Raw genomic sequence first — 21,639 nt, 5'->3', positions numbered from 1 at the left:
TGACAAAGTCCTCAGGCCTGATGTTGCTGCACTCGAAATGCTTACACAGATCCACAAGCCAATCGTCAGCATCGGTTGCCTGAACACAATTGCTGAAAGTCTTTGGCCCGTTAGCAAGGAATTGGTTGAGTGTAACAAAGTGACTTTGATTGCTGCCTTGATTCCCTTGACTGCCTTGATTGCGCTCTTGGAGAATTTGCATGATCGGCTGAGTGTTTGCATTGGTTGCGGCCATCACAGCTTGCCATGCCTCTGGAGGAGGTGGAGATGGTGGCGGATCTTGATTCTGGTTCTGACTGGTGCTCTTAGCGGGAGCCATCCTGAAGAGGTTGACCACCGTTAGCACATAGACAGATAAATAGTGAAGCTGAATTCAACGGAATGAAAATTGCAACATATAGTCTTCACATCCGAACAAAATGAACGAATGCATTCCTCTTCAAATGGTCACATATCCATAAAGTGGTGTGGTACTTTCCGATCACTCCTCGTCTGCAGCGGTATTTCGCGGACCCTAAGGTAGTGTAACGCCCTCGATGCGGCTATAGCTCCCACGTGTCGAGGCACGACTTAGAGGCATAACCGCATTGAAAGCAATGTCGCAAGTTAGGCAATCATTACAACATCCCATGTAATATATGATAAAAGGGGAAGATACATAGTTGGCTTACACTCGCCACGTCACATCAGAGTACATAAATAACATTCATCATACAAACACTCATGGCCCGACTACGGCGCCAAAATAGAAAAGAACCCAACATGCGACAAGGCCCTGAATCAAACCCCAACTAGGCACCACTACTGATCATCGGGAAAGGAAACATAATAACGCTAAGAGTCCTCGTCGAACTCCCACTTGAGCTCGTACTCGTCACCTGGAGCGAAATCACCTGGTCCTGCATCTGGAATTATAGTATCTGTGAGCCACGGGGACTCAGCAATCTCACACCTTCGCGATCAAGACTATTTAAGCTTATAGGAATGGATAAGGCAAATATATGTGGAGCTGCAGCAAGCGACTAGCATATATGGTGGCTATCTTATACGCAAAAGAGAGCGAGAAGAGGAGGCAAGGCACGAGCGATAATCTAGAGGAACAACCTGCGCAAGCATAACTCCAACACCGTGTCCACTTCCCGGACTCCGCCGAGAAGAGGCCATCACGGTAACACACTCAGTTGATTCATTTTAATTTATTAAAGTTCAAGTTATCTACAACCGGACATTAACAAATTCCCATCTGCCCATAACCGCGGGCACGACTTTCGAAAGTTCAATCCCTGCAGGGGAGTCCCAACTTAGCCCATGACAAGCTCTCACGGTCAACGAAGGAATAGACCTCCACCCGAGACACACCGATCAGACTCGGTAACCCGGTACAACAAGACAATTCGACAGGTTAAAACAAGACCAGCAACACCGCCCGAATGTGCCGACAAATCCCGATAGGAGCTACACATATCTCTTTCTCAGGGCACACTCAGATAGGTCAAGCTATGAGTAAAACCAACCCTCAAGTTTCCCCGAGGTGGCCTCGCAGGCTGCCCAGTTCGGACCAACACTCAGAGGGAGCACTGGCCCGGGGGGGGGGGGGGGGGTTAAAATAAGATGACCCTTGAGTCTGCAGAACCCAAGGGAAAGAAAAGGCTAGGTGGCAAATGGTAAAACCAAGGTTGGGCATTGCTGGACAAGCTTTAATCAAGGCGAAATATCAAGGGGTTCCCATTATAACCCAACCGCATAAGGAACGCCAAAATCCGGGAACATAACACCGATATGACGGAAACTAGGATGGCAAGAGTGGAACAAAACACTAGGCGAGAGGCTGAGCCTTCCACCCTTTACCAAGTATATAGATGCATTAAGATAACATAGCAATATAATGATATCCCAACAAGTAAATAAATGTTCCAATAAGGAATGGCCTCCAATCTTCACCTGCAACTAGCAACGCTATAAGAGGGGCTGAGCAAAGCGGTAACATAGCCAATCAACGGTTTGCTAGGACAAGGTGGGTTAGAGGTTGACATGGCAATTGGGAGGCTGACAAGCAAAAGGTAGGCATCGTAGCATTGGCATAGCAAGAGCGAGCAAACTAGCATAGCAAAGATAGTAGTGATTTCGAGGGTATGATCATCTTGCCTGCACTGTTGTCAGAGTTGACTGGATCCTCACAAGCAAACTCAACGGGCTCCTCGGTAGCGAACTCGTCTCCCGGCTCTACCCAACAAGACAAACAAGCAACAAGGATACAATCAACCATGTGCAAGACCAAGCAATATGATGAGATGAAGATATGCTATGCGGGATGCGATGCGGGATGCAAAATGCAAGATATGACAGGAAATGCATGAACCTGGCCTCAACATGGAATTCCAAGGTTGCCACTGGAAATAGGGGATGAAATCGCTTGAAAACGATATAAAGATCATTGGAATCGGAGTTATGGTTTGGAAATGGCAAGCTTTTTAAGATATGACACCGGTCTGCAATTTATAGCAAGTAGACATCTAAATGCAACGAAATGAACATGCTACAGTCACCAAAAATGACAACAAAATACATGGCAGGGATGCACACAAGATGCTTAACAAAAGACTAGCACTGAGCCACGGCCAATTCATCCATTATGGGGTTCAAACAAGCATGGCAAAAACGCAAATGCAAAACAGATTCCAGACTTAGTGAAATTAACACTAGTCTGAAATTTCAGATCACGAAGCCCTCTTCAGAGCAGCAAAACAACATGATACGTGACCTGAATATGACAAGTAAGAACATGGCATGGAGCTACTCAACAAGCTTAACAAAAGTCCCAAAGTGACCTGGGGCAAAAAGGGTTCACAAAATATATTAACGGGCACACGAACATAGCTAAAACACAATCAGTTTTCAGACTTAGTGAAAACTGAGACATGCTGAAATATAACTCACGAAGGCATGTAAACAAGCTCGATGCACTCACCATGGTGCAAGTCACAGCAAGGCAAGCATACATCCATTAAGAAGGCACAAAATACAAGCTAGATATGGCAAGAACAATGGCATAGCATGCACGGATCAACTACAATAACATCGGCAAAATCGCAAACGAGTTGACGATCTGCCCAGATTCACCATGAAGCAAAAGTAGAGCTCGATTGACTCAAGATATGCTGCTCCATAATTGCAGACAAAGACATGGATGGATAGAGCATAACATGATTAACAAAACTCCTTTACTGGTCATCCTCAAAAGAGGCACGGATCACTAGGAAACAAGCTGAACATATGGCATCATGAACTAAAATATCCCAGACTTAGTGAAAACAACTAAGTCCCTGAAAACAGATTGACCGGGTGCCTCACTTTGCAAGCTTGCACAAGTCACCACACACATCCTAAAAATGCATGGGTTGCACCTCTGGAAAGAAGACAAAATGCTTAACAAAACATATGAAGGACTCACAGGCATAGCATGCACACAATAACCGTGGCAAAAATGACAAAAGTCAATGAACTAGCAGATCTGACAATTAACTCACGAAGCCTCCTTCTAACAGCATTTTGGGCATCAAGATGAGCTCAAATGAAAATGATGCAATGGAATGAAATGATGTACTCGTCGAGACGAAGATTTTGATATATTATATGCCCAAATCAGAGCTACGGATGCGGAAATATCATCAGTCAAAGTTTGCATAAAAAATTAGGGTTAGGAGATAAAAGTCAACCGGGGAAAATATCCAAGATCTGGATCTGGCCGGGCGCGGATAACGAGGATCGCCGGTCTTCGAGTTCCTGTTCGCCGGAGTTGGTCGAAGGTGGCCGGAGTCGTCGGGGGTCGCCGGACTTGGCTCTTCCCGAGGCGAGGAGGTGCGGGGGAGGCCGAGTCGGCGGCGGCGGTGCGTGGGGCGGCCCGGCGACGAGCTTGGCGGCGGTCGCCGGCCGGAGCGGCGGGATGCGGTGGGCGGCGCACGGCGGCGCTGGGCGGCGCGTGAGGCGGCGGACGCGGGCTGGGGAGGCAGGCGGCGGCGGAGCAGACGGGCTCGCGGGGGCCCGGTTTGGGCCTCCCGGGCCGGCGCGCGGGTGGCGGCGCGGCGAAGTGGGCGCGGCGGCTCGGCGAATGGGGAGGAGCCACGTGGCGCTAGCGGTCAGGTCATACACGTTCGGCTCGCGTGGACGTTGTCCGGCGGCGGCGGGGAGGGAAGGATCTAGGGTTTCGAGGGGGAGGAGAGATCCGAAAATGGAGGGGGCTATTTATAGGCATAAGTGGAGCTAGGAGAGTCCAAATGAGGTGCGGTTTTCGGCCACGCGATCGTGATCGAATGCTCTAGGACATGGAGCAGAGTTTGGTGGGTTTTGGGCCAAATTGGAGGGGTGTTGGGCTGCAACACACACGAGGCCTTTTCGGTCCCTCGGTTAACCGTTGGAGTATCAAACGAAGTCCAAATGATACGAAACTTGACAGGCGGTCTACCGGTAGTAAACCAAGGCCGCATGACAAGTCTCGGTCCAATCCGGAGATGTTTAATCCCCACACACGAAAGAAAGCTAGAAATGACCACCGGAGGAGAACGAAGCGCCGGAATGCAAAACGGACAACGGGGAAAATGCTCGAATGCATGAGATGAACACGTATGCAAATGCAATGCACATGATGACATGATATGAGATGCATGAAAACGAAAACAACACACGGAGACAAAGACCCGAACCCGAGAAATAAATATAACTTAACGCCGGAAACGGAAAGAGTTGGAGTACAAATTGGGAAAGTTATATCTGGGGCGTTACAGGTAGCAAAGCTCCTGCGTTGGAACGCGGATAGGGAGGAGAGGAAGCGAGAAGATGACGCAAATGATCTGGAGATAAATAAAAAAGACAAGATGCTGAGTGACCCTAAGGATGGGAGCCAGTGGCAAGCGTTGAACTTTGAACACCCAGAATTTGGGAAGGATCCAAGGAACATCGTGCTGGGCGCGAGCACCGATGGAGTCAATCTGTTTGGCAGCCAGAGAAGCACACATAGCACCTGGCCTGTGTTTGTGTGGATGTACAACCTTCCTCCCTAGTTGTGCATGAAGAGGAAGTACATTCACATGAATATGCTAATTGAAGGGCCGAAACAACCAGGGAACAACATCAATCTGTACCTGGGGCTGCTGAAAGAGGAGCTAGACACGCTGTGGAAAATGCCAGCCAATACGTGGGACACCGCAGAGAAAGAATATTTCCCTATGAGAGCCGCACTTCTCACGACGATGCACGACTATCTCGGTTACGGATATCTCGCGGGGCAGGTGGTCCACAGATTTTCTGGATGCATCAGGTGCATGGATGACACAACGTATCGCCAGCTAGATAGAGATCCCGGGTCTTCGAAAACCGTGTTCATGGGACATCGAAGGTGGCTTCGCGACGATGACCCATGGAGGAAACACAAGGATCTGTTCGATGGTGAAACTGAACCCCGAAGACGCCCGCGTATGAGGAGCGGCGAGGAAATAGACGAGCTGTTGAAAAATTGGAAAGATTGCCCACTGCCGGGAAAGAAGCAAAAGGCGCCAGAGCCGGGAAAGAAGCGAAAGGCCCCAGAGCCGCTGCTGAAGGTATGAAAAACGAGGTCTGTTTTATGGGACTTACCGTACTGGAAGATCCACCGTGTGCCTCACAGCCTTGATATCATGCATATCACGAAGAACGTGTGCAAGAGTCTGCTTGGTACCCTGCTCAACATGCCAGAGAGGACCAAAGATGGGGCGAAAGCAAGGGCAGACTTGAAATCAATGGGCATCAGGGAGGAGCTTCACACTAACGATTATGATGATGATGATGATGAGGCGAAGCAGGACACGGAAAGTCGTCGCAAAGGCAAAAAGGCCAAGAAGACCGGAAATGACTTCCCTCCCACGTGCTTCACTCTAAGTCAGGAGGAGATCGATCAGTTTTTCACCTGCCTCGTAGCAGTAAAACTTCCTTACGGTTACGCGGGGAAGATAAGCAGATACCTAGACCCAGCAAAGCAGAAGTTCAGCGGGATGAAGTCTCACGACTGTCACGTGCTGATGACGCAGATACTTCCAGTTGCAATCCGTGGGATCATGGACGCGCATGTCTGTGAAACGCTATTTGGCCTATGCAACTTTTTCGACATCATCTCTCGGAAGTCGGTTGGCGTGAGGCAACTCAGAAGGCTACAGGAAGAAATCGTGGTGATACTATGCGAGCTTGAGATGTACTTCCCGCCCGCATTCTTCGACGTTATGGTGCATCTGCTGGTCCATATCGTGGAGGATATCATCCAACTTGGGCCGACGTTCCTGCACAGCATGATGCCGATCGAAAGGATGAATGGTGTCATCAAAGGATACGTTCGCAACATGTCACGTCCAAAGGGAAGCATAGCCAGGGGCTTTCTGACCGAAGAGTGCATCTCCTACTGCACAAATTATCTAGGCATCAAGAACCCCGTTGGTTTGCCCGTCAACAGGCACCTTGGCAGGCTCACTAGATGGGGTCACCGTGAGGGTCGCCGCGAAATGCATGTCGACTTCGAGGGTCGACTCGCCGACTTTGAAAGAGCAAACCTAGTCGCTCTACAACGCATAGACGTGGTCGATCCTTGGGTGGTAGAGCACAAAACCTTTATTGAGAAGACGTACAATGACTGAGGCCAACAGAGGACGAACAGAGATATAATCAAAGAGCACAACTCATGTTTCACGCGTTGGTTCAAGCAGAAGCTTCTGTCGTACCCTTTACATGAGGATTCTTCCACAGAAGAACAAATCATATTCGCCTTGTCACATGGCGCCGAGCACAACCCGATGACGTATGAGGCGTACGATATAAACGGCTACACATTCTACACAGAGGGAAAGGACATGAAGAGCGATGGTTATCAGAACTCCGGGGTAACGATGGAATCCTACACCGGTAATGACAAGGACAGATACTACGGAAGGATCGAGGAGATCTGGGAGCTGAGCTACGCTAGAGAGAAGGTCCCGATGTTTCGTGTCAGATGGGCCAAGAACGTCATAAAAGAAGACTGGTATTTCACCACCATGTTTATACCCGAAGCCAAATCCAAGACCGCGGGCGCAAACGTCAGCGTGAAAAATGAGCCATGGGTACTGGCTTCCCAAGTGGACCAATGCTTCTTCATTACCGACCCGCCAAAGCCCAGTCGTGTTGTCGTGAGGAGAGGAAAAAGGAAGATCATCGGAATGGACGGAGTCGCCAATGAGCAAGACTTCGACAAGTACGGCGACCCGAAGATGGAACATGATGACGACGATGAAGTATCAGCATACACCACAAGAAGAAGCAGGACCACCCTACCTAAAGGACGTCCGTTCAAGAGAAGAACTCCATTTACGAAAAATAAGGGCAAGAAGATTGTGAACAGATAGCTAGCTAAGATCGATTGTATTTAAATTGTAGCCTTCATTTCTCGATTGTATTTCATGGGCACTTTTTGAACTCATGAATGTTTTTAAATTTCATGGACACTCGATCTCGACCCCCCTCCATCTCGATCGCTATCCCACCTCGCCAGATCCGGTCCCCCTCGCCGTCGAGCACCCCCCGCACCCTCTCCCCCGCTCCACCGGCCGCCACCGCCGACCCCTCGCACCCTCCTCCGCTCCACAGCCGCCGACAACCCCCCCCCCCACCATCTCCCCCGCTCCACCGGCCGCCGCCGCCGACCCCCCGCACCCTTCCCCGCTCCACCGCCGACGACGACCCCCCTCACCCTCTCCCCCGCTCCACCGGCCGCCGCCGCCGACCCCCCGCACCCTCCCCCGCTCCACCGCCGCCGACGACCCACCGCACCCTCCCCTGCCCGCTCCACCATCACAAATGAATGCAATTAAAATTGCAAAAAAACAAATTTGATTATATGTTCAAATAACAAATTTGATGATATTTTCAAATAATAAATTTGATGATATTTTTTATATTCATAAATATTTTCAAATAACAAATTTGATGATATTTTTTAAAAAAATATTACTGTTTTTATAAAAAATTATCACTGTTTCATATTCATATTCATTTTCTTAAAAATTATTAGATGCAACAAATAAATAATAATAATTACTGATGGCGCACCACTGGCTGGTGCGCCATTGCTATATATAAAAAAAAGATTACTAATGGCGCACCTCTGTTTGTTGCGCCATTTCTATATAAAAAAGATTACTAATGGCGCACCGACGGGGGGTGCGCCATTGCTATCTAAAAAAGCATACTAATGGCGCACTGCTGCGGGGTGCGCCATTAGTAAGCTTCCCCCTAGCTAATTCCTCCCTCTCCCTCGCCGGATCCCCTTCGTGCCTATCTCCCTCGCCAGATCCACCCGCGCGCTGCCCCGACCCACGACGCCGCCGCCCCGACCCCCGCCGGACTCCACCCCCGTCGCCCCTGCGCTCCCGCGCCCCCACCCCCGCCGCCCTGACCCCCCGCCGGACTCCACCCCCGCCGCCCCCGCGCCCCCGCGGCTGACTAACGCTAGCCCACGCGGCTTCGTTGCGGCGCCGTCGCCGTTCCCTTCACCGACCTCGCCGTCCGTCCGCCGCTGCCGCCTCGTGCTCCGGCTACTCCCGCCCCTCGCGCGCCCACATACGGCGGCGAAGGTGCCTGGGTCCCCCGCTCGCCGTCTCCTCCGACTCCTGCAAGCCCCTCGCCTCCTCCTCGACCGGCGGCGGCGCCGACCCCGACGAGGAGCCCGTCCTACCCCTCCTCTAGGAACTCGCAGTAAGACACTGATTCTCCTCTGGCTCTTCGTATGAACATTCAGTTTAAATTTTGGTGAAGCCTGTGGATTCGATGGGCTCTAAACTTCTGATTGCGTTGTTCCGGTGGTAAGATTGCTTGGTGCTCCCGCCCAAATTCCTGTCACTGCTGCCCCGCGACCTCTGCCTCGATGTAAGTAGTCACTGTTGGGGAACGTAGTAATTTCAAAAAAAATTCCTACACACACGCAAGATCATGGTGATGCATAGCAACGAGAGGGGAGAGTGTTGTCTATGTACCCTCGTAGACCAAAGCGGAAACGTTGACGCAACGTAGAGGAAGTACTCGTACGTCTTCCCGATCCGACCGATCCAAGCACCGTTACTCCGGCACCTCCGAATTTTTGGCACACGTTCAGCTCGATGACGATCCCCGGGCTCCGATCCAACAAAGCGTCGGGGAGGAGTTCTGTCAGCACGACGGCGTGGTGACGATCTTGATGTTCTACCATCGCAGGGCTTCGCCTAAGCACTGCAACAATATGACCGAGGTGGAATATGGTGGAGGGGGGCACCGCACACGGCTAAGGAACGATCACGAAGATCAACTTGTGTGTCTATGGGGTGCCCCCTGCCCCCGTATATAAAGGAGTGGAGGAGGGGAGGGCCGGCCCTCTCTATGGCGCGCCCTAGGGGAGTCCTACTCCCACCGGGAGTAGGATTCCCCCTTTTCCTAGTCCAACTAGGAGTCCTTCCAAGTATTAGGAGTAGGAGACAAGGAAAGGGAAGGGAGAAGGGAAGGAAGGAGGGGGCGCGGCCCCTCCCCCTAGTCCAATTTGGACTAGGCCTTGGGGGGGCGCGCGGCCTGCCCTAGGCAGCCCCTCTCTCTTTCCCGTATGGCCCAATAAGGCCCAATACTTCTCCCCCTGTATTCCCGTAACTCCCCGGTACTCCGAAAAATACCCGAATCACTCGGAACCTTTCCGATGTCCGAATATAGTCGTCCAATATATCGATCTTTACGTCTCGACCATTTCGAGACTCCTCGTCATGTCCCCGATCTCATTCGTGACTCCGAACTCCTTCGGTACATCAAAACTCATAAACTCATAATATAACTGTCATCGAAACCTTAAGCGTGCGGACCCTACGGTTCGAGAACAATGTAGACATGACCGAGACATGTCTCCGGTCAATAACCAATAGCGGGACCTGGATGCCCATATTGGCTCCTACATATTCTACGAAGATCTTTATCGGTCAGACCGCATAACAACATACGTTGTTCCCCTTGTCATCGGTATGTTACTTGCCTGAGATTCGATCGTCGGTATCCAATACCTAGTTCAATCTCGTTACCGGCAAGTCTCTTTACTCGTTCCATAATACATCATCCCGCAACTAACTCATTAGTTGCAATGCTTGCAAGGCTTAAGTGATGTGCATTACCGAGTGGGCCCAGAGATACCTCTCCGACATTCGGAGTGACAAATCCTAATCTCGAAATACGCCAACCCAACATGTACCTTTGGAGACACCTGTAGAGCTCCTTTATAATCACCCAGTTACGTTGTGACGTTTGGTAGCACACAAAGTGTTCCTCCGGCAAACGGGAGTTGCATAATCTCTTAGTCATAGGAACATGCATGTATAAGTCATGAAGAAAGCAATATCAACATACTAAACGATCGGGTGCTAAGCTAATGGAATGGGTCATGTCAATCAGATCATTCAACTAATGATGTGATCCCGTTAATCAAATAACAACTCTTTGTCCATGGTTAGGAAACATAACCATCTTTGATTAACGAGCGAGTCAAGTAGAGGCATACTAGTGACACTCTGTTTGTCTATGTATTCACACATGTATTATGTTTCCGGTTAATACAATCCTAGCATGAATAATAAACATTTATCATGATATAAGGAAATAAATAATAACTTTATTATTGCCTCTAGGGCATATTTCCTTCAGTCTCCCACTTGCACTAGAGTCAATAATCTAGATCACATCGCCATGTGATTTAACATCAATAGTTCACATCTTTATGTGATTGGTTCACATCTCCATGTGACTAACACCCAAAGGGTTTACTAGATTCAATAATCTAGTTCACATCGCTATGTGATTAAGACCCAAATAGTGATCATGTTTTGCTTGTGAGAGAAGTTTAGTCAATGGGTCTGCCACATTCAGATCCGCATGTATTTTGCAAATTTCTATGTCAACAATGCTCTGCATGGAGCTACTCTAGCTAATTGGTCCCACCTTCAATATGTATCCAGATTGAGACTTAGAGTCATCTGGATCAGTGTCAAAACTTGCATCGATGTAACTCTTTACGACGAACCTTTTGTCACCTTCGTAATCGAGAAACATATCCTTATTCCAGTAAGGATAATTTTGACCGACTGTCCATTGATCTACTCCTAGATCACTATTGTACTCCCTCTCTTAACACAGTGTATGGTATACAATAGATCTGGTACACAGCATGGCATACTTTATAGAACCTATGACTGAGGCATAGGGAATGACTTTCATTCTCTTTCTATCTTCTGCCGTGGTCGGGCTTTGAGTCTTACTCAACTTCACACCTTGTAACACAGGCAAGAAACTTTTTCTTTGACTGTTCCAGTTTTGAACTACTTCAAAATCTTGTCAAGGTATGTACTCATTGAAAAAACTTATCAAGCGTCTTGATCTATCTCTATAGATCTTGATACTCAATATGTAAGCAGCTTCACCGAGGTCTTTCTTTGAAAAACTCCTTTCAAACACTCCTTTATGCTTTGCAGAATAATTCTACATTATTTACGATCAACAATATGTCATTCACATATACTTATCAAAAATGTTGTAGTGATCCCACTCACTTTCTTGTAAATACAGGCTTCACCGCAAGTCTGTATAAAACTATATGCTTTGATCAACTTATCAAAGCGTATATTCCAACTCCGAGATGCTTGCACCAGTCCATAAATGGATCGCTGGAGCTTGCATATTTTGTTAGCACCTTTAGGATTGACAAAACCATCTTGTTGCATCACATACAACTCTTCTTTAATAAATCCATTAAGGAATTCAGTTTTGTTTATCCATTTGCCAGATTTCATAAAATGCGACAATTGATAACATGATTCGGACAGACTTAAGCATAGATACGAGTGAGAAACTCTCATCGTAGTCAACACCTTGAACTTGTCGAAAACCTTCTGCGACAATTCTAGCTTTGTAGATAGTAACACTACTATCCGTGTCCGTCTTCCTCTTTAAGATACATTTATTATCAACGGCTTGCCGATCCTCAGGCAAGTCCACCAAAGTCCACACTTTGTTCTCATACATGGATCCTATCTCAGATTTCATGGCCTCAAGCCATTTATCAGAATCTGGGCTCATCATCGCTTCCTCATAGTTCGTAGATTCGTCATGGTCAAGTAACATGACCTCCAGAATAGGATTACCGTACCACTCTGGTGCGGATCTCACTCTGGTTTACCTACGAGATTCGGTAGTAACTTGATCTGAAATTACATGATCATCATCATTAGCTTCCTCACTAATTGGTGTAGTAGTCACAGGAACAGATTTCTGTGATGAACTATTTTCCAATAAGGAAGAAGGTACAATTACCTTATCAAGTTTTCTACTTTCCTCCCACTCACTTCTTTCGAGAGAAACTCCTTCTCTAGAAAGGATCCATTTAGCAATGAATGTCTTGCCTTTGGATCTGTGATAGAAGGTGTACCCAACATTTTCGTTTGGGTATCCTATGAATATGCACTTCTCCGATTTGGGTTTGAGCTTATCAGGTTGAAACTTTTTCACATAAGCATTGCAACCTCAAACTTTAAGAAATGACAGCTTTCGGTTTCTTGCCAAACCATAGTTCATACGGTGTCGTCTCAACGGATTTAGATGGTGACCTATTTAACGTGAATGCAGCTGTCTCTAATGCATAACCCCAAAACGATAGTGGTAGATCGGTAAGAGACATCATAGATGGCACCATATCTAATAAAGTACGGTTATGACGTTCAGACACACCATTACATTGTGGTGTTCCAGGTTGCATGAGTAGTGAAACTATTTCACATTGTTTTTAACTGAAGGCCAAACTCGTAACTCAAATACTCTTCTCTATGATCAGATCGTAGAAACTTTATTTTCTTGTTACGATGATTTTTCACTTCACTCTGAAATTCTTTGAAATTTTCAAATGTTTCAGACTTATGTTTCATCAAGTAGATATACTCATATCTGCTCAAATCATCTGTGAAGATCAGAAAATAATGATACATGTCGCGAGCCTCAATATTCATCGGACCACATACATCAGTATGTATGATTTCCAACAAATCTGTTGCTCGCTCCATTGTTCTGAAGAACAGAGTCTTAGTCATCTTGCCCATGAGGCATGGTTCGCAAGCATCAACTGATTCATAATCAAGTGATTCCAAAAGCCCATCAGCATGGAGATTCTTCATGCGCTTTACACCAATATGACCTAAACGGCAGTGCTACAAATAAGTTGCACTATCATTATTAACTTTGCATCTTTTGGTTTCAATATTATGATTATGTGTATCACTACGATCGAGATCCAACGAACTATTTTCATTGGGTGTGTAACCATATAAGGTTTTATTCATGTAAACAGAACAACAATTTATTCTCTTACTTAAATGAATAACCGTATTACAATAAACATGATCAAATCATATTCATGCTCAACGCAAACACCAAATAACACTTATTTAGGTTCAACACTAATCCCGAAATTATAGGGAGTGTGCGATGATGATCATATCAATCTTGGAACCACTTCCAACACACATCGTCACTTCACCCTTAACTAGTCTCTGTTTATTCTGCAACTCCCGTTTCGAGTTAGTAATCTTAGCAACTGAACTAGTATCAAATACTGAGGGTTTGCTATAAACACTAGTAAAGTACACATCAATAACATGTATATCAAATATACTTATGTTCACTTTGTCATCCTTCTTATCCGCCAATCACTTGGGGTAGTTCCGCTTCCAGTGACCAGTCCCTTTGCAGTAGAACCACTTAGTCTCAGGCTTAGGACCAGACTTGGGCTTCTTCACTTGAGCAACAACTTGCTTGCTGTTCTTCTTGAAGTTCCCCTTCTTCCCTTTGCCCTTTTCTTGAAACTACTGGTCTTGTTAACCATCAACACTTGATGTTTTTCTTGATTTCTACCTTCGTCAATTTTAGCATCACGAAGAGCTTCGAAATTGTTTCCGTTATCCCTTGCATATTATAGTTCATCATGAAGTTCTACTAACTTGGTGATGGTGACTAGAGAATTCTGTCAATCACTATTTTATCTGGAAGATTAACTCCCACTTGATTCAAGTGATTGTAGTGCCCAGACAATCTGAGCACATGCTCACTGCTTGAGCTATTCTCCTCCATCTTTTAGCTATAGAACTTGTTGGAGACCTCATATTTCTCAACTCGGGTATTTGCTTGAAATATTAACTTCAACTCCTGGAACATCTCATATGGTCCATGACGTTCAAAACGTCTTTGAAGTCCCGATTCTAAGCCGTTAAGCATGGTGCACTAAACTATCAAGTAGTCATCATATTGAGCTAGCCAAACGTTCATAACGTCTGCATCTGCTCCTGCAATAGGTCTGTCACCTAGCGGTGCATCAAGGACATAATTCTTCTGTGCAGCAACGAGGATAAACCTCAGATCACGGATCCAATCCGCATCATTGCTACTAACATCTTTCAACACAATTTTTCTCTAGGAACATATCAAAATAATCATATGAAAGCAACAACGCGAGCTATTGATCTACAACATAGATATGCTAATACTACCAGGACTAAGTTCATGATAAATTAAAGTTCAATTAATCAGATTACTTAAGAACTCCCACTTAGATAGACATCCCTCTAATCCTCTAAGTGATCACGTGATCCAAATCAACTAAACCATAACCGATCATCACGTGAAATGGAGTAGCTTTCAATGGTGAACATCACTATGTTGATCATATCTACTATATGATTCAAGCTCGACCTTTTGGTCTCAGTGTTCCGAGGCCATATCTGCATATGCTAGGCTCGTCAAGTTTAACCTGAGTATTCTGCGTGTGCAAAACTGGCTTGCACCCGTTGTAGATGGACGTAGAGCTTATCACACCCGATCATCACGTGGTGTCTGGGCACGACGAACTTTGGCAACGGTGCATACTCAGGGAGAACACTTTTATCTTGAAATTTAGTGAGGAATCATCTTATAATGCCACCGTCAATCAAAGCAAGATAAGATGCATAAAAGATAAACATCACATGCAATCAAAATATGTGACCTGATATGGCCATCATCATCTTGTGCCTTTGATCTCCATCTCCAAAGCATCGTCATGATCTCCATCGTCACCGGCATGACACCATGATCTCCATCATCTTGATCTATATCAATGTGTCGTCACATGGTCGTCTCGTCAACAATTGCTCTTGCAACTATTGCTATCGCATAGCGATAAAGTAAAGCAATTATTTGGCGCTTGCATCTTATGCAATAGACAGACAACCATAAGGCTTTTGCCAGTTGCCGATAACTTCAACAAAACATGATCATCTCATACAACAACTTATATCTCATCACGTCTTGACCATATCACATCACAACATGCCCTACAAAAACAAGTTAGACGTCCTCTACTTTGTTGTTGCAAGTTTTATGTGGCTGCTACTGGGCTTAGCAAGAACCGTTCTTACCTACGCATCAAAACCACAACGATAGTTTGTCAAGTTGGTGCTGTTTTAACCTTCGCAAGGACCGAGCGTAGCCACACTCGGTTCAACTAAAGTTGGAGAAACTGACACCCGCCAGCCACCTGTGTGCAAAGCACGTCGGTAGAACCAGTCTCGCGTAAGCGTACGCGTAATGTCGGTCCGGGCCGCTTCATCCAACAATACCGCTGAACCAAAGTATGACATGCTGGTAAGCAGTATGACTTATATCGCCCACAACTCACTTGTGTTTTAGTCGTGCATATAACATCAACACATAAAACCTAGGCTCTGATACCACTGTTGGGGAACGTAGTAATTTCAAAAAAAATTCCTACGCACACGCAAGATCATGGTGATGCATAGCAACGAGAGGGGAGAGTGTTGTCTATGTACCCTCGTAGACCGAAGCGGAAGCGTTGACGCAACGTAGAGGAAGTAGTCGTACGTCTTCCCGATCCGACCGATCCAAGCACCGTTACTCCGGCACCTCTGAGTTCTTGGCACACATTCAGCTCGATGACGATCCCCGGGCTCCGATCCAACAAAGCGTCGGGGAGGAGTTCCGTCAGCACGACGGCGTGGTGACGATCTTGATGTTGTACCGTCGTAGGGCTTCGCCTAAGCACTGCAACAATATGACCGAGGTGGAATATGGTGGAGGGGGGCACCGCACACGGCTAAGGAACGATCACGAAGATCAACTTGTGTGTCTATGGGGTGCCCCCTGCCCCCGTATATAAAGGAGTGGAGGAGGAGAGGGCCGGCCCTCTCTATGGGGCGCCCAAGGGGAGTCCTACTCCCACCGGGAGTACGATTCCCCCTTTTCCTAGTCCAACTAGGAGTCCTTCCAAGTATTAGGAGTAGGAGACAAGGAAAGGGAAGGGAGAAGGGAAGGAAGGAGGGGGCGCAGCCCCTCCCCCTAGTCCAATTCGGACTAGGCCTTGGGGGGGCGCGGCCTGGCCTAGGCAGCCCCTCTCTCTTTCCCGTATGGCCCAATAAGGCCCAATACTTCTCCCCCGTATTCCCGTAACTCCCCGGTACTTCCGAAAAATACCCGAATCACTCGGAACCTTTCCGATGTCCGAATATAGTCGTCCAATATATCGATCTTTACGTCTCGACCATTTCGAGACTCCTCGTCATGTCCCCGATCTCATCCGGGACTCCGAACTCCTTCGGTACATCAAAACTCATAAACTCATAATATAACTGTCATCGAAACCTTAAGCGTGCGGACCCTACGGTTCGAGAACAATGTAGACATGACCGAGACACGTCTCCGGTCAATAACCAATAGCGGGACCTGGATGCCCATATTGGCTCCTACATATTCTACGAAGATCTTTATCGGTCAGACCGCATAACAACATACGTTGTTCCCTTTGTCATCGGTATGTTACTTGCCTGAGATTCGATCGTCGGTATCCAATACCTAGTTCAATCTCGTTACCTGGCAAGTCTCTTTACTCGTTCCGTAATACATCATCCCGCAACTAACTCATTAGTTGCAATGCTTGCAAGGCTTAAGTGATGTGCATTACCGAGAGGGCCCAGAGATACCTCTCCGACATTCCGAGTGACAAATCCTAATCTCGAAATACGCCAACCCAACATGTACCTTTGGAGACACCTATAGAGCTCCTTTATAATCACCCAGTTACGTTGTGACGTTTGGTAGCACACAAAGTGTTCCTTCGGCAAATGGGAGTTGCATAATCTCTTAGTCATAGGAACATGTATAAGTCATGAAGAAAGCAATAGCAACATACTAAACGATCGTGCTAAGCTAATGGAATGGGTCATGTCAATCAGATCATTCAACTAATGATGTGATCCCGTTAATCAAATAACAACTCTTTGTCCATGGTTAGGAAACATAACCATCTTTGGTTAACGAGCTAGTCAAGTAGAGGCATACTAGTGACACTCTGTTTGTCTATGTATTCACACATGTATTATGTTTTCGGTTAATACAATTCTAGCATGAATAATAAACATTTATCATGATATAAGGAAATAAATAATAACTTTATTATTGCCTCTAGGGCATATTTCCTTCAGTCACTACCCCCTGCTGTCCCCCAAGAAGGCTTAGTCGATTACTGTCCAGTGCTTCCTAATAGAATTAGTGTTTTCTGTTTGGGTAATGGTGTCGATGTGTTCTATTCTGCTGAGAAAGAAAATGTCAAAAATCTCTCTGACTTACCGTAAATTATTTGCTCTGTTCTCCGCCTGTTCATGATTTTGCAATGTTGTGTAGTTTTAGATTTGTGTGGTGGGATGAATCCTCCGTATTGTATTTACTGCTCATTTGAATCTGGAGAAGCCAAGGAGTATCCCCAACCTGTATTTTATGTGTCGCGTAGTATCAGGTTAGGTTCAGACATTTGTGTATATCAAGTGCCACCAAACCAAATTCAGCCGAGATCACTAGATTCTAGAACACGTACTATGTTGCTTGATGACTGAATAAGTTCAGTTGCACATCTGTGAAACAAATACAGAGAAAGAGGACCCATTCTTGATAGCCTACAGTTGCTGGGGTTATGGGAACTTAGAAAGGCATCTAGCTGATGAGATGTGAGTGTCTCATTTTCTTCATAACAACATGCACTTTTACGATTTCTCCACATTTGCTCGTTGTTTTCGTGAAAAGTATTGTCTACTTGTGTGATGCACTGCTGTTGTATATTCCAAGTGCCCATGATCTATTTCATAGTACTACTATTACATTAATATACTGTAAAATGTTGTTTTGTTCAGCAAAAAGTAGTTTCTTAAGACAGTCGTTTTGTCTTTTGATGATCCTTTGTTTATTCGTCCTTTAAGCATGTTATTTTCTAGAGTGTCCATGGAAATATGAGCAGAGCAACTAAACTGTCTAAGCATACAGTAACTGATGCCTCACTCTTGAATGCCCTAGATCTGTTCAGAAGGGCCAGTGTTAGCAACTTGTTACCGAATTCATAATATTTCTCGCAGCTGGTAGGGGATTTGTACCACATGGAGCAGATGAGCTTGGATCGGAGCTAAGATAATCAGTTAATAATTGTGCACTCAGTGAGGATAATCACAGTGAGTGTCGGAATGTGGCTGGCAAAAATTGCTAATCTTATGCTGAAGTTGAGGCTCACCATTTGTTCTGTGACTACTTTTACTTAGTGGCTAAACAAATGTGGAACTTGGTTAGGCACTACATGCCAAGCCAAATTATTGAACAACACATACTAAAATTGCATCACTACGGGCAGTTTGATTGTAAATACAACTTTAATCCATCTAACAATTTCTGCTTTTCTGGGGCTTTTCTGCTTTCCTGAGGCTTTTCTGGTATTGGTATCACACAATCGTTATATTTATCCTAGTACGCTAGTTTTATCATATTAGGATCTTAGGAATTTATCTCCGAGTAATTTTTATAGAAAGAGGCTATTGTAGCTCACGTCTAGAAATTCTTATTGAAGAACATATCTGATAAAATGTTGTTAAGACTAAAGTTGTCCATTGCGGACTGAAGTTTGCAGCCCTGCATATATCTTAATTTTTTGTCCATGAATTATGCCCAGTTCTTACCATTCTTATTCTTCTTCTCTGCACTACTAGGCTACTTAGTAATTAGTACATTCTGGTACTTTCAGTAATCTCCAACCATATTAGCAGTACTGAATAAAACTACTGAATAAAACTTGTCTTGTTTTATGGGAATGGTTGATTACCTTGATTATACTTAGTGGATGGTTTATTTATAGTTCTTAAAATATGAAAATGAAAATTATTTGTATCCCTCGTTAAAGGTATTTGACTCTATAAATCATACTGATGTTGACTCTATAATCATACTGATACTGATGTTAAAGGTATTTCTAGAAAGACCTGAAATGCTAGATGGATTGATTTTTCGGAGCTGTTTGAGCTCCCTGCATCTTTCAGCTCTCATTTTCAGTGGAGTTGTTGAACACGTCAGTAACTTTGCTATTTTGCTGGGTTTTGTCTCTGACCATCGTGTCGTGATGATTTTGCAGGTACCCCCGAGAGGCCCTTGAGTTTGCCGGAATGTCGATGAACTTCCGTTCCGGCAAATTCGGGTACTCCATATGTCCTATTTTCAGCAAATGTCATGCTGAAATTTTCCGTGAATTTTAGCATGACTTTGCTCAAAATAGGACATATGGGGTACCTGCGACTAATGCATGGGCCAGGGTATCTTAGTACTTAATTAAGTAGGATCAACTGCCCCGCCATTCTTGCTGCATTAAACCATAGGTGGCAATAGAGCCAAGTGATTAGGCCCAACCTAAATGATGAAACCTTGGCTTCTATAAGGTGCCTCGGTGTCGATGAGAACCTAAATGATGTACGCTTAGGCTTTTAGGGTGCCTCGGCGTCGACAAACCCTAAATGATAAAAGCTTAGCTTTTAGGATGCCTCGGTGTCGACAAACCCTAAATGATGAGACCATGATCTTGTTCCTTGACAATAACCAACTTTTTGACCAAACTTTTTTCCTATTTAGAGCGAAACATGGCCCACAACGATGAGGCCAGCGGTTCGGGTGGCAAGCAATTCTGGGAGCTGTCCTAGGAGTTGGAGGAAGAACCTCACCGCTAGGAGGACGCCGCGGAAGACACCGATCCTGACTACACAACCCCTAGTGGCGTCGGGGATGACACCACTGATGGTGCCGCCGAGGATGCCACCACTGATGATGGCGGCGCACGCACAGATGGCAACCAACCGAAGAGGCAACGGAAGGACCGGCGCCCGAGCGTGCTCGGCACCGTCAAGGAGGAATGTACTGAAGTGAACTCCGACGGGCATCCAACGACGCCCAAAGAAGTAGTCAATGGGTACTCGGTTCAGCTCGGGTGCATTCTCCGGAGCACCGTCTCGATCAACACCGAGAACCTAAGGCATAAGGACCGAGGGAATTTGCGCAACCTCCTCTTCACGAAGCTGCACGAACGATACAAGTTCTCCGCTGACTTTGCAAACACACGCCTCTCAGGGAACAAAGTGAACAGTGCCGCCCTCACGAGGATGAGCACGGCCCTGTCTACTTGAAGAAGCACGGTGAAGGCAATGATTGAAAAAGGTGATAGTTATGAGAAGATCAAGGCGAAATATCCTTTGATCAGGGAAGATGACTACAAGGAGTTCAAGATCAAGTGCGAGAGCAGCGCAACCTCCGAATCAAGTCAGTGGGGGAAAGAAATTCGGCAGTTGAACTTAGGGGTCCACCAACTCGGTCCCGGCGGTTACGGAGTGGCGGAGCCTATATGGGACAAGGAGGACGCGTAGCGTGCCGAGCAAGGCCTACCACCCCGCTTCGAGAAATACCGTGACAAGTAGACTAGGAACTTTCTCAGGGCCCGGTACAAGGAGGACCCGGTAACAAAGGAGCTTACCACGGATCCGAAGACCAGAGCGCTTGAGCTTGTTCTGGTAAGGAATACACCCCCGCGTAATTAGCTCCATATGGTTGCATTCTAATTAATCCCCAATATTTCTAAATGGTTCACGTTCCTTCCGCAGGACACTGAAAGAAGTAGCGCGGGGTCGTCTCAGAGCTCCCCTTTCGACACCCCTTTAAATAGGGCGTTGAACGTAATGAAAAACAAGGATAAGCTCAGTAAGCCGTCGTCAACTGGTTGTGTGGCCGGCAAAGGCTTGTCCACAAAATGGTCGTCATACTATACCGCTGGTGGGCGAAAGGAGAAAAAGACCAGCACGGAAATCCAGCCACGCGAGGTTGAAGCACTCAAGGCACAAGTGGCGCGGATTCCGGAGATTGTCCAAGAGCAAGTCCAACAACAACTGGGAACGACGCTCACCACCATGGTGCCTATGTTGATTCATGGGCTGACGACGTGGATTGCGGGCGGCCAACAGGGGCCTCCCCCGGTTCCCAGCTTCACGGCCAGCAACTCGCACAACGCGCAGGCGGCGCCATTGGTGTCTCCGCCGGAGGCGGTATCCGTGTCTTCGGCGCCGGCACGGGCATTGGAGCTTAATGCACCCGGGTGTACGCCGGCTGGCACCTCGCCAGCAAGCGGCCCCTCCGTCAGTTGCACGCCCGCCGTTGGCGGTGCCTCGACATTAGCCGAGCTCGACGGCATCATGGTAACTAAGC

The sequence above is a fragment of the Triticum aestivum genome, chromosome 7A (genome assembly GCF_018294505.1).
Source record: "Triticum aestivum cultivar Chinese Spring chromosome 7A, IWGSC CS RefSeq v2.1, whole genome shotgun sequence".
NCBI classification, from domain to species: domain Eukaryota; kingdom Viridiplantae; phylum Streptophyta; class Magnoliopsida; order Poales; family Poaceae; genus Triticum; species Triticum aestivum.
Note: the sequence above shows the minus strand (reverse complement) of the source record.